The sequence below is a fragment of the Cryptomeria japonica genome, chromosome 3, assembly GCF_030272615.1.
Source record: "Cryptomeria japonica chromosome 3, Sugi_1.0, whole genome shotgun sequence".
NCBI classification, from domain to species: Eukaryota; Viridiplantae; Streptophyta; class Pinopsida; order Cupressales; family Cupressaceae; genus Cryptomeria; species Cryptomeria japonica.
The window spans coordinates 206,840,565-206,852,910 of record NC_081407.1 but is presented as its reverse complement, the minus strand read 5'-3'; the positions used below and the strand labels follow the sequence as shown (position 1 = coordinate 206,852,910).

Here is a 12,346-nt window from a genome sequence, read left to right as displayed (position 1 = left end):
TGCTTGAAAAGTTTGGTCAATATCTTGTGGGAACCAAGTTTATAGTTACAATTGATCACAATAGCCTCAAATATTTCGTAGAGCAAAATGAATTAAATAAGAGACAACGTTGGGTAAGTAAGCTTCAAGGATATGACTTTGATATTGAATTTATTAAAAGGAAAAAATAATGTTCTTGATCATCTACTAGTAGAACATACAAAAAATCAGCATGCTTGTGATATTCTTGTTGGCAATTTTTGTGCCAACCTTGCAAGGATCAATTACGAGATTTCAGTGTAACCAACATTTCGTGTTAGTCAATACCGATAACATGTCATGTTATCGGTCTCAGCAGAGTTAGCTGCTTCTTCATAGTTTTGCACAAGTCATTTAACATGAGGGTTATATGATGTGTCAATAACACGATTGTTATTGACCCACCTGCCTCATTTGTTATATCAGCAGTTCATGTCAATAACTAAGGCGTGTTATTGACTGAGTCATGTTATTGACCGCAGAGGCATGGCACGTTATTGACCGGTGTGTCAGGGCCCAGTCAATGAGAACAACATGGACATACGAATAAGGTCCCACGGTATAAGGAAATAAGAGTAAATCAAAGAGACTCTTATCCTGCGAGAGGAAACAAAGACACAAGTGGTCCCGCAAGATAACAAAAGCAAAGAAGAATCAAAGCAAAACTCTTATCCCGCGATGTGGAGGAGGGACCCACACTGATCCCGCGGGATAAGGAGCAAACAAAAACTACAAAGCATTTTGCTTATCCCGTGAGGTAAATTCGAGGACACAAAAGGGCCACGGGATAAGAACATGAAAAAACAAACAAAAGTCTTATCCCGCGAGGTGAAAGAGGACCCGCAGTGATGCCACGGGGTAAGATGCAAGGCGGTTTAGCGGTCAACACAATCAAGAGGATGTGGACCCCGGTGCCACGTCAACCATCTGCAGCTGTTGGATCTTCATAAAGCTCGATCCGACGGCCATGTTTTAATCTTCGATTGGGCTTTTCAGCACGCTTACATGGCGAGATCTCGCGCGTCCATCTATGCGCGAGATCTCATATCAACAGCCAATTTTCAAACTTGCAGCTGTCGTTGGCATTTAAACTCTTTTGCAAGCGGTGGTTGTCGACCCGATAGTCGAGGTCATTTTTTGCTTAGTCCATGCCCAAATTTGCACCCAATCTCACTGCAACCACCAGATTTTGATGCCATAACGCCAGACACGATGCCTACTAACGATTCCAAATGCAACCCATGCCTCTTCAACATGGTTTGAAGACTTTTTTTGTGCCTACAGACGCCATCGAGTACACAGAGACGCATTCATATGCAAGGTTTTCCCTGATTTGCGGAGATATTTGCTCTTCCAGAGGCAGAGGACGCTCCCAGAGCTAGTTGCAGCACGCCATCAGATCTCGAATCTGATCTCTCCCTCTCCTTTGATATTTTTGCAACCTAACCCAAGTGGGGTTAGGGTTTTCTCAATGCAACCATCTGAGTTATGCCTGAACTATAAAGGCAATTTTGTACATTTTTCTCAGGATCTTCTCCCTTCTTTTCTCATGCAGAATTCTTATGTTTCTCTCCACTTGTAAAGTTTTGCCTTGCCCTTACATGAATAGAATTCACCTGTTTTGCCTCTTTTCAGTTCTGACAATCTATGTATTTATTTTACCTCTTTGTCTGAGTGTGTTTTTATTTGTTTCCTGAGTATAGATGACTGTGTTGATTCCTTGTGGATATCATCTATGAACTGGATCGTTTCCTCCTGCTATCTTACAAATTCCAACCTTCACTCTACACTTTAGGGGTTGGTTAAGATAGGAAATTGTGCATACTTGGGTAGTCTCATTCATTTTTTGTGCAGCTATAGGCAAGGGAGATCATCATTTCAGTCTCTGTGCAAACCCTTTTCCCTTCTTTCCTGCAACCCTTCTCTTTATCCCTTTTCCCTGTCAAACCATAGATTAGTTTTATCGGTGTTGGGTTGGTCCAGCACTCGCACTCAGATTGAAGAGGAAGATGGCCTTCTCCGAAGATTCATCAACTTCACAACAGCGCAAGGTCCCACACTTGAGAGGTTGATTCAATGTTTCACAAGGTTGGTGGTCAAGCCTGATCACCAAGGGTGCAAACTTTTGTGTTAATAGTTTTTGGCACGCTCGGTGGGACAAATTGAACCAGCTCTAGTTCAAGCTTCTTACCATTTTGTTGATGGTTGGTGTATCCATCAGCAAATTCAACCTTTGGAGGCAGCATCCTACATACCTAGCGACTCTACAACAAATTTACTGGTGAAGCAATTCAGCGCTCAAAACACCTGAATACTTGGTGTGCTCTTCCATATCTTGCCTTTGGAGGCAGTCACATCAGCACCTGTTGACTCTAAGGATCAGATCCAGGCTCTTGTTCAGGACCAGCAGCCATTTCACATCAAACAGCCGAATAGGAGCTCCTTCTAAAGGTGTTTTTCTTTAATAATATGAACTGTCAGATTCTAGTAGAGGGAGTAGCATAAAAATATGGCTATCGCTAGAATGCATATTTTTGTCACCTTTGATGGTGGCAGCCCCTTAGCTCTAGCCCAAAAGAATGACATCCCAATTGCAACCTTTAAGGCTGTACCTTTTTTTACTGGGGAGACCTCTGTCACCCCAGCTGAGCACATTCAAGATGTAGCAGGTATCTACTATGTTTTTAACATCAAAAAAGACAACATAGCAATGAGGCTTCTTGCCTCTTCATTCAAGGGAAAAGCCCTACAGTGGTTTAGAGGTCTGCCCTCTGGTTCAATCCATGGTTGGGATGAATTAGGGGAGGGATTGTGCAAGAGTTTTGAGGACAAAAGTGACCCCTTGTCACTAGTTGAATAGTTGGTAACGATCAAGAGAGCCCCATATGAATTCATGGTAGACTTCAACTACAGGTTCCAGAAGACTTGGGATAGGATCCCTGCTTTGGTCAGGCCATCTACCAACTGTACCTACTTATACTTCCTTAGGGCACTAAATATGACATATTTGTGATGATACAGTCATTGGGAGGGGATAACCTTCGAAGCGCTTATGACATTGCCATCAAGGCATGAAGGTGCTTAATACAGGCTGGGGAGTTAGCTCCTAGGCCCCCAATGCCCTTGTTCCCAGAGGTTCCTGCACAACAGCCTACTTTAGCCCCTATACCAGTAACATCTACAGGTCAGATGCTTACACCTGCACCTCCTCCATCATTCACAGAGATTCATAGATCCAGTTTTGCAAGGCAAAACCAATGGATGGACCCTAGGCCTTTGGATAGCCTAAATCCTGCAAGTGCAAGTACCTCAGGAGCATTTGTTCCTATGTAGTCCAATCATGTTAACCTGGTCGCTTGCAAAAATGGGGATGACTCTCAGGCCTTAGTGGCGCAGAGAGACCTTGTTTTTACAAACTGGCAGGAGGCAGAGGATACCAATGAGGAGGAGTTTGTTTCCTCATCTCAGAAAGAGATCCCCTCCTCCCTTGAGGAGAAGGATGTACCTACATCTGAGCAGCAGCATGAGACTGAGCCAGGGGTTGGGGAGTCAAAGGATGATTCTTTTTGGGATGATCTAGAGGGCTTTTGCTCAAGTTTTCACACCAAGCTGACAACTTCTAGTCAGGTGAATCAAGAGGAGCAAGAGGAAGATCTTACATTGCCAACAAATGCAATAAATTTTGAAGAGCAGGGGCATATCTCAGAGGTGCCTATTTTGTTGTCAAATCAGCAAAGCAAAGGGCAGGTCAGCGATGATGACCTAAGTCTATCTCCTTCAAGGGGATGCCCTATTAGACATTTGGCTCAGACCTGCAATTCACCCCTTGTCATCCTAATTTTTGAGCATGAAGTTGAGCATCATGAAGAGGAGCAAGTTCTTTTCACCCATCCACCCCAAAAGGATAAAATTCAATCATGGGTGAGTTTCTTTGCTCTCAGATTTTCGGAGGCATTCCAAAAGTCTGTTGGACGCCTTTCAATTTTCTTTTCCTGGCTGGTTTTCCACAAGCATGAAGAGTATCAGGCATTAGTCAAGAAAGGTAGCTACTTTGACAAACCAGTGAATGGCTTTGTTTAGCCCCTTCATTGTGAGGCAATGTACATATTAGCTTAGGTTCTTTCAGTTTTTTCAACTTTCCAAGAATTTGCTTTAGGTTTTGACTCTGCGCCCAATGGACATCTAAGGCTACTAATCAATGTGCTAAGCAAGCTTGTCACCCCCTCCGAGTCGCCAGAAATGATGACAATTTTTGTGCCAACCTTGCAGGGATCAATTACGGGATTTCAATGTAACCAACATTTCGTGTTAGTCAATATTGATAACATGTCATGTTATCGGTCTCAGCAGAGTTAGTAGCTTCTTCATAGTTTTGCAGAGATATAACACAAGGGTTATATGATGTGTCAATAACACGATTGTTATTGACCCCCGTGCCTCATTTGTTAAATCAGCAGTTCATGTCAATAACTGGGTCATGTTATTGACTGAGTCATGTTATTGACCGCAGAGGCATGGCATGTTATTGACCGGTGCGGTGGGCCCAATCAGTGAGAACAACATGGACACAAGGATAAGGAACCGCGGGATGAGGAAACAAGAGTAAATCAAAGAGATCTTATCTCGCAAGAAAAAACAAAGACACAAGTGGCCCCGCGGGATAACAAAAGCAAAGCACAATCAAAGCAAAACTCTTATCTCGCGATGTGGAGGAGGGACCCACAGAGATCCCGCAAGATAAGGAGCAAACAGAAACTACAAAGCATTTTGCTTATCCCGCGGGGTAAATTCGAGGACACAAAAGGGCCACGGGATAAGCAGAACATGAAAAAACAAAGAAAAGTCTTATCCCGCAAGGTGAAAGAGGATCCGCAGTGATGCCGCAGGGTAAGATGCAAGCCCGCTTAGCGGTCAACAGAGTGAAGATGTGGACCCGAGGTGCCACGTCAACCATCTATAGTCGTTGGATCTTCATAAAGCCCGATCCGACGGCCATGTTTTAATCTTTGATTGGGCTTTTGAGCATGCTTACATGGCAAGATCTTGCGCATTCAACTGCGTGCAAGATCTCAAATCAACAGCCGATTTTCAAACTTGCAGTTGTCGTTGGCATTTAAACTCTTCTGCAGGCGATGGTTGTCAACCCGATGGTCGAGGTCATTTTTTGCTCAATCGATGCCCAATTTTGGACCCGATCTCACTGCAACCACCAGATTTCGATGCCATAACGCTAGACATGATGCCTGCTGACGATTCCAAATGTAACCCATGCCTCTTCAACGCGGTTTGAAGACTTTTTTTTGTGACTACAGACGCCATCCAGTACACAGAGACGCATCCAGATGCAAGGTTTTCCCTGATTTGCAGAGATATTTGCTCTTCCAAAGGCAGAGGACACTCCCAGAGCTAGCTGCAGCACACCATGAAATCTCCATTCTGATCTCTCCCTCTCCTCTGATATTTTTGTAACCTCACCCAGGTGCGGTTAGGGTTTTCTCAATGTAACCATCTGAGTTATGCCTGAACTATAAAGGCAATTTTGTACATTTTTCTCAAGATCTTCTCCCTTATTTTCTCATGCAAAAATCTTATGTTTCTCTGCACTAGTAAAGTTTTGCTTTGCCCTTACATAAATAGAATTCACCTGTTTTGCCTCTTTTCAATTCTGACAATCTGTGTATTTCTTTTACCTCTTTGTTTGAGTGCGTTTTTATTTGTTTCCTAAGTATAGATGACTGTGTCGATTCCTTGTGGATATCATCTGTGAACTGGATCAGTTCCTCCTGCTATCTTACAAATTCCAACCTTCACTCTGCACTTTAGGGGCTGGTTAAGATTGGAAATTGTGCATACCTAGGTAGTCTTACCCATTTTCTGTGCACCTATAGGCAAGGGAGATCATCATTTCAATCTGGGTGCAAACCCTTTTCCCTTCTTTCCTGCAACCCTTCTCTTTATCCCTTTTCCTCGTCAAACCATAGATTAGTTTTATCAATGTTGGGTTGGTCCAACACTCAGATTGAAGAGGAAGTCGGCCTTCTCCGGAGATTCAACCTCACAACAGCTCACAACAACGCAAGGTCCCACACTTGAGAGGTTGATCCAATGTTTCACAAGGTTGGTGGTCAAGCCTAATCACCAAAGGTGCAAACTTTTGTGTTAACAATTCTAAATGGTAAAATCAGTGATGAAAGGTATGAAGTATTCAATGACATCAACTATTAAAAGGATAGAATCTTTTTGTACCAGAATAATAAAACATAAGATTCTTATTGCTGTCCATAACAATCAGCTTTCTCGTCATCCAGGTGATTTGAAAGCATGCAAGTACATCTGTGAAACATTTTCATGGAAAGGTGTGAAAGATGATGTTCCCGAGCATGTGAGGGAACACATAGAGTGTCAAAGGAACAAAGCTGAAGTTTCTTTTCCAGCAGGGCTGCTACCCAATCAAAAGTGGGAACAAATTTCAATGGATTTCCAAGATCAACAGTAAGGATTGTATTTTTGTTGTGGTGAATAGACTCACTCAATATGTTCAATTTATGTCAATGCCTTTTGAGTTTAAAGTACCACAAGTTGCTGGTCTATTTTTTGAACAAGTGTTCAGACTTCATGGTGTGCCAAAGAGAATTATAAGTGATAGAGATTGCACATTCATCAACACTTTTAGGTAAGAGTTGATGAAGCTGGCTGGAACAAAGCTCGATCATAGCACTAGCTATCATTCTCAAATAGATGGTCAAACAAAGATTCTAAACAAATGACTCGAAGGCTACTTGAGAAACTATGTTTCGAGGCAGAAAAAAGCATGGGCAAGGTGTTTAGTTTATATTTGACAGAATTCTATTACAACACTTCATATCATATGAGAACAGGTATGACCCCTTTTAAAGCTTTGTATGGTTATCAAGCTTCTGCATTTGTTGACTTGGTTTTATCTAATTCTAGAGCTCCAAAAGCTCTTGAGTGGGCCAAATAGAATCAAGATATCCTTAAGTCGCTTAAGAATAATATTCAAATTGTACAAGAATAGCAAAAGAAATATGTTGATCGCCATTGAGTTGAAAGGTCATTTGAGGTGGGATAAATGGTATTTTTGCATCTTCAACTTTATCAACAATCCTCATTGAAAGTAAGTGGAGCAGAAAAGCTTAAACCAAAGCCTATGGGCATTTCAAGGTGATTAAAAAAAAGGTGAAGTAGCATATGAGTTGGAGCTGCCATCTACAAGCAAATCCACAATGTATTCCATGTGTCATGCCTCAAAAAGGCTCTTGGACAGCAAGTGATTCCTTCTACAGAATTGCCCTGTAGATGAAGAAAGCAAGTTGATACTAATTCCAAAAACAATTTTGCAAGAGCAAAAAAAAGCTAAGGAGTAAAATAATTTCTGATTATCTCATCAAGTGGAGAAACTTGCCTTTGGAGGATGCAACGAGGGAAGCTGAGATTCTTAAACATCCTAGTTTACAAATGCTTGAGGACAAGCATTCTTTGGGTGGGTAGGACTATGATGTCCCCAAGTCAAGCCATGAAGCTTAACGACGCATTGGCTATCATTTCTTTGGATTATCCAAGAGCAAGAGGAAGAGGACTTAGAGCATTATTGAGTAAGGGTTAAGAGTTTTTGGCTTGTTCTCTATTCTATTCTTAAGTTGTGGGCACGTTTTTTAATGCAACTTAAGTGACTCTTAGCCTAAAGAGACAAGTTTTCCCCTGTTTTAAGTTTAATGACTTAAGAGGACATGTACTTCAATGACTTTATTAAACATGTGCCAAAAAGGTCAAGTGGATGGGGAATGACCCATTTTTTGCGATTTTATTTGGAGCATTGGATTGAGTTTGCAATGGATCTATGGCTGAGATTAAATCATTCTTTTGGGATTCATTATATAACATTTTAGGATCCTTTGGAGCTCATTATGTTATCAACATTTTCTCTATTGCTACTGCAATCTTTGGTTTAAGGTTTGAACCCTTGACCATCCCTAGTTTCGGGATCCCCGTAGTCAGAAGGGTCTGTTTCGGTGAACGGGCTTTGGTCTATGAAGCCCTAGCACATCATTTTCGGAGCTGCAATTCCTTATCAGGTTTAAAGGCCATCTTGGGAGGTGAGGTTCAGAGCATCAGGATCAGATTTGGACAATCTATAGTAGTATGTCTGCATGTTTTTTAACATCATTTTAGATAACAGCAGAAGGACAAGTGGGACAAACCATGTGCTCATTTTCTGGGATTTTGGCAAGAGTGGCTAGGGTATTGAAAACATTTCTGAGGTATTTGTGCCTAAATCTGCATACTGCTGATAATATTCACCTCAAAAAAATAAGAAAAAATCAGTGTACGTCAATTCTTAAAATTCTGGGCAGATTTAGAGTGTTTTCCTCTAACTTTTCTATACTCATAAATATTCAGAAATTTATTTTAAACTAGCAGAAAAATCATATCAATGATCTGAGTCTATATCTGATTTTGTTGAAGGATATCTTATTTGCAAATAAAACTTCAGAGTTTTCTGTTGCATATTTTTGGGTTTCCATTTATCCCTGTGGGGATATTACATATTTTGACCTCAATAATTGCAAAAACTATGCCAATCTTACATAAGATCAGGAATCACCAGGGAAGTAGCAAATTTCCTTGGTTAACATTCCTGAAACTTGAGAATTTCTAACCTAAGATTGGCCAATTCAGCATGCAGTGATTGAACGCTTCACATAAAATTAGCATTTCACATGAGCGAGGCAATACTCCAATTGAAAAATCTCTAGGAAGAGAAAAGCCTAAAGGAGAAAGCCAAATTTGGCACCTTTACAAAAGCATTAACGAGATCTGGTTGAAAAAATTGGATACAAGTCATCTCAAGGAAGGTTCTAAGCTGTTTTTCTTACAGTACAAATGTTTGCATTTTAAAAAATTTAAGGCATGCTTGTGGCCAAAACGTATTATTGAGACTAAATTAGTGAAAAGGGCAGAGGATAGATTTTTTAATTCAGAAAACTGGGTGGTAAATGCCTAATAACCAAAAATGCACTGCAGAACTGTAGCATGGTTGCAAATTGGAATCATTATTAAAGATAGCTAGCAGGCACACATGCAATCGCATTCATGTGCATGTGCACACACAAGCACACAAACACATCAGATTCGCTCATGCATTTCAATTTATTCAAAAGGCGTTTTAGCATACGAATGCAAGTATTACCTACGTAACATTCAGGATATCCAGTTTCTTCCACAACACATCGGTGCTATGCAAGTAGACGGAGATGAAAATGAGGTGTACCATTCCTACTGGCAAAGCTGCTACATAGTTTTGACAGTCTTCTTAGTGGCGGGTAAGCTGATTAAAAACTCATAACAGTGCTTTTCTTAAATATAGAACTCTCCGAAAGTTGCATATAATACCACAAAATCAAAGCACTGTGCGCACTTATTTTCTGCAAATGTCTCTCCGGAATTCCTCTGTGCAGAAATGTTATGCTTATTTTTTTCTCTGCGATTTAACATTTTTGAAATTTCAAGGAAAATGAAACTTACAACTTATGCGTGCTGCTGCTACTGTTTATCCTACCGCTGCTCTCACATAGTTTTGACAATCCTCCAATAGCTTGAAGCCTTCACCGAAGCAAAAATGCTTTCAGTTGGGCAAAGATGACAAGCTCTTGTCTATCAGAGACATTAAGTTTCCCCGGTCCATCTTAATATGCTTGAAGACTTCTGGATTTAAATCTGTTTATCCTTTTAATCCTGGAAGCCTTTGTCATCATATTTTCCATGATTCCAAAAGCCTTTGTCACAGTCTATCAAGAAGCTTATTACTAAAGAAACTATGGAGCACGGAAGCCTTGAGAATCTTGTCATCACATTCCAATACACCACCACTGATTATCCACTCAACTAAACTAAACGGAACAGAATAGAGCTCAAAGGCCAACTTCTTCATCACTAACTAATGGAAAAACAACCTCGATATTACCCTACCCTATTACTACTCCTCAAATTCTGTAATCGAAAAATGAATGAAAACGTTAATTCATGTAGAAGATCTTTGTATTAACACCCCAGACAGATTCAACTTCGGAAAATTTGAAGAAAAAGATATTAGAAGAGTAGAGTAGAAAATTGTGTCGTAGGAGAGCTATCAGGAAACCCATACCTTCGAGCAATACAATTATTTTTGCAGCAGCGGCACAAAAAAAGAGGATTCTCCAGCCACGAAATTGGGTTATTGTAGCGTCCTTCACTATTGGCGGATCTCAAATATATAGGAGCTCGGATAAGCTTTCCCGCCTCTGGAATCCGGGGAAAAAAAGAGTGAAATTTTTAAGGGTTATGTTTATGCGTAAGTGGAGTCGTAATAATTCTTCCTAAACCAGCCTCTACATTTAGGGTAAAATAAATTATAATATGAAGCCAAATGTGCTCCTCATTTACCTTCTATCACGCACTTTAATCGAATTAGTCGGCTCTCAAAAGAAACTTTGTCGGTTGTCAAAGGAAATTTAAGAAAATAAGTGGGCAGTAAGATACCTATGTGAAGGGAATGGAATTCCTCTACAAATGGTTTTTTTCGCTTCTTCCACAACAATTACAATATTTTCAACCACTTCACAACCAAATGTTGCAAAATGTCCAGGGTTCACATTTATCTATATGACTTTTAGGGTTGCATATGTCTAGGGTTCACATTTCTATATGACATATAGGGTTGTATGATATTATGGGGTCAATTTAGGGTTTAGTCTTTTAGTATATGATATTTAGGGTTTTTTTTTTTTTATGTTTGGAAGGTATAGAGTTGAGCTTTTTTGTTTTTTTTAGGTGTAGAGTTGAGAAAGGCATGATTTTGGAGTATGAGACTTTTATAAAATAAAATGATTTTGTTAATTTATTTTATATAAAATTTGTTTTTAAATTTTGAATTTAAATTACATAATAATTTTTAATTGTATAAGATGATATTTACATCGAGAGGTGTACTATACTCATATAATGGATTGAAGAATGTCCATCAATAAAAACTTCTTGATTAAAATTAATGTCCATCTATAATTACTAATACTTTTGTTTTTTATTTTTTAGTTTTAATGATACAAGTTTTGCATGATAAGTTTGAAACAATCAATTAGTTTCCAATCGCCACCATTATATCGCTACTATAATTGCAAATGGTTGGCTTGAATTGAATCACATTGGATTAAATTGAATTTTGATGTGTTGGATGAAGGTTTCAAGAAGGAAATTGCATATTGATTGGGATGATTGTAATTGTTGGTTGTGGGACATGGTTCCCTTGCCATGAGACCCTGATTAGATGGTGGATTCATTTGAGTTGATCTTCGGGTTGATAAGTGTTGATTTGAGCACGTAGGGTTTGGTTCATTGCTAACAGGGAATTCTGGGCAATTTTTGAAGAGAAACCGTCCATTCTCTGAACATAAGTATTGCATATTTCAAGGCAAAAGAAATTCAAAGACAAATGGGGTCAATGTGTAATGCCCCGCCAGGAACCCTAAAGGAAAATAACACAACTAGGCAACTAAAGGGTGAAATATTTTTTTAAAAAAAAGATTAAGTGCATTAATTATAACCATTGCACGTTTAATAACACAACAGAAGTCTAACACATGATTTCCTAAGGGTTACCAACGAAGATTAATTCATAGATTATATTAACACCATGGTTAATCCAATTGTTCATTTAATTAAGTAAATTAAATGCTTAAGATTAAAACTACTCATACATCTAAATTCCATAATAATAAAAAATCAAAGTATTCTGATGCATTTATTTATCCATAAATCATTTATACATAAGATCAAAGCAACTAAATTAACATACATTCCACTGACATAATATTACAATATCCATAAATACATGGCTTCCAAAAATACCATGGAATCCAAAAGTTACAATATCAAGGTTACACAAAAGTCTAATACAATGACCACAAAGTCTCAACTGAACAATGATCACGAACAAGAGCTGATACATGAACCACGAACCAAGAAACACCAGCGAAGCCTTTCCTCGCCTGAAGATACAATCCAGAACATCCGATGGGGAGTGGCACTACCACCCGACCATGTGATCTCGAAATAGAACCACCCCACCATGCTAGGAGATAGTAGCAGACCCTCAAGCAAGAAAAATAAGACAAGTATGAAAGAACTACATGACTCCGCAAACATCCATGTGACTCAACTCACAAACACTAGTGACTCTAAGGAGAGAGTTTCATCGCATGGCTTACGGTGGTTACCATGGTAGGCCTCCATAGGTCCCGGCCCCCATCCTGGGTTATCCTGGTAACCTCTCCCG

General features: G+C 39.7%; 1 protein-coding gene across 6 annotated transcripts in view; it reads right to left on the bottom strand.

Annotated features, from left to right (window-relative positions):
• Positions 1 to 10,635, bottom strand: part of LOC131041027 (homeobox protein HAT3.1) — a 171,382-nt gene extending 160,747 nt beyond the window's left edge. For 5 of the 6 annotated variants that reach the window (XR_009104958.2, XR_009104959.2, XR_009104960.2 and 2 more), the window contains exons 1-2: positions 10,459 to 10,635; positions 10,181 to 10,316 (exon numbers count right to left, since the gene is read on the bottom strand). The gene's annotated coding sequence lies outside the window, so the exon portion shown is untranslated. Of the gene's footprint in view, positions 1 to 9,561; positions 9,583 to 10,180; positions 10,317 to 10,458 lie in introns of those variants that run through there. The other variant, XM_059218172.1, reaches the window with a different exon arrangement.
• Between the last annotated feature and the right edge of the window lie 1,711 nt (positions 10,636 to 12,346).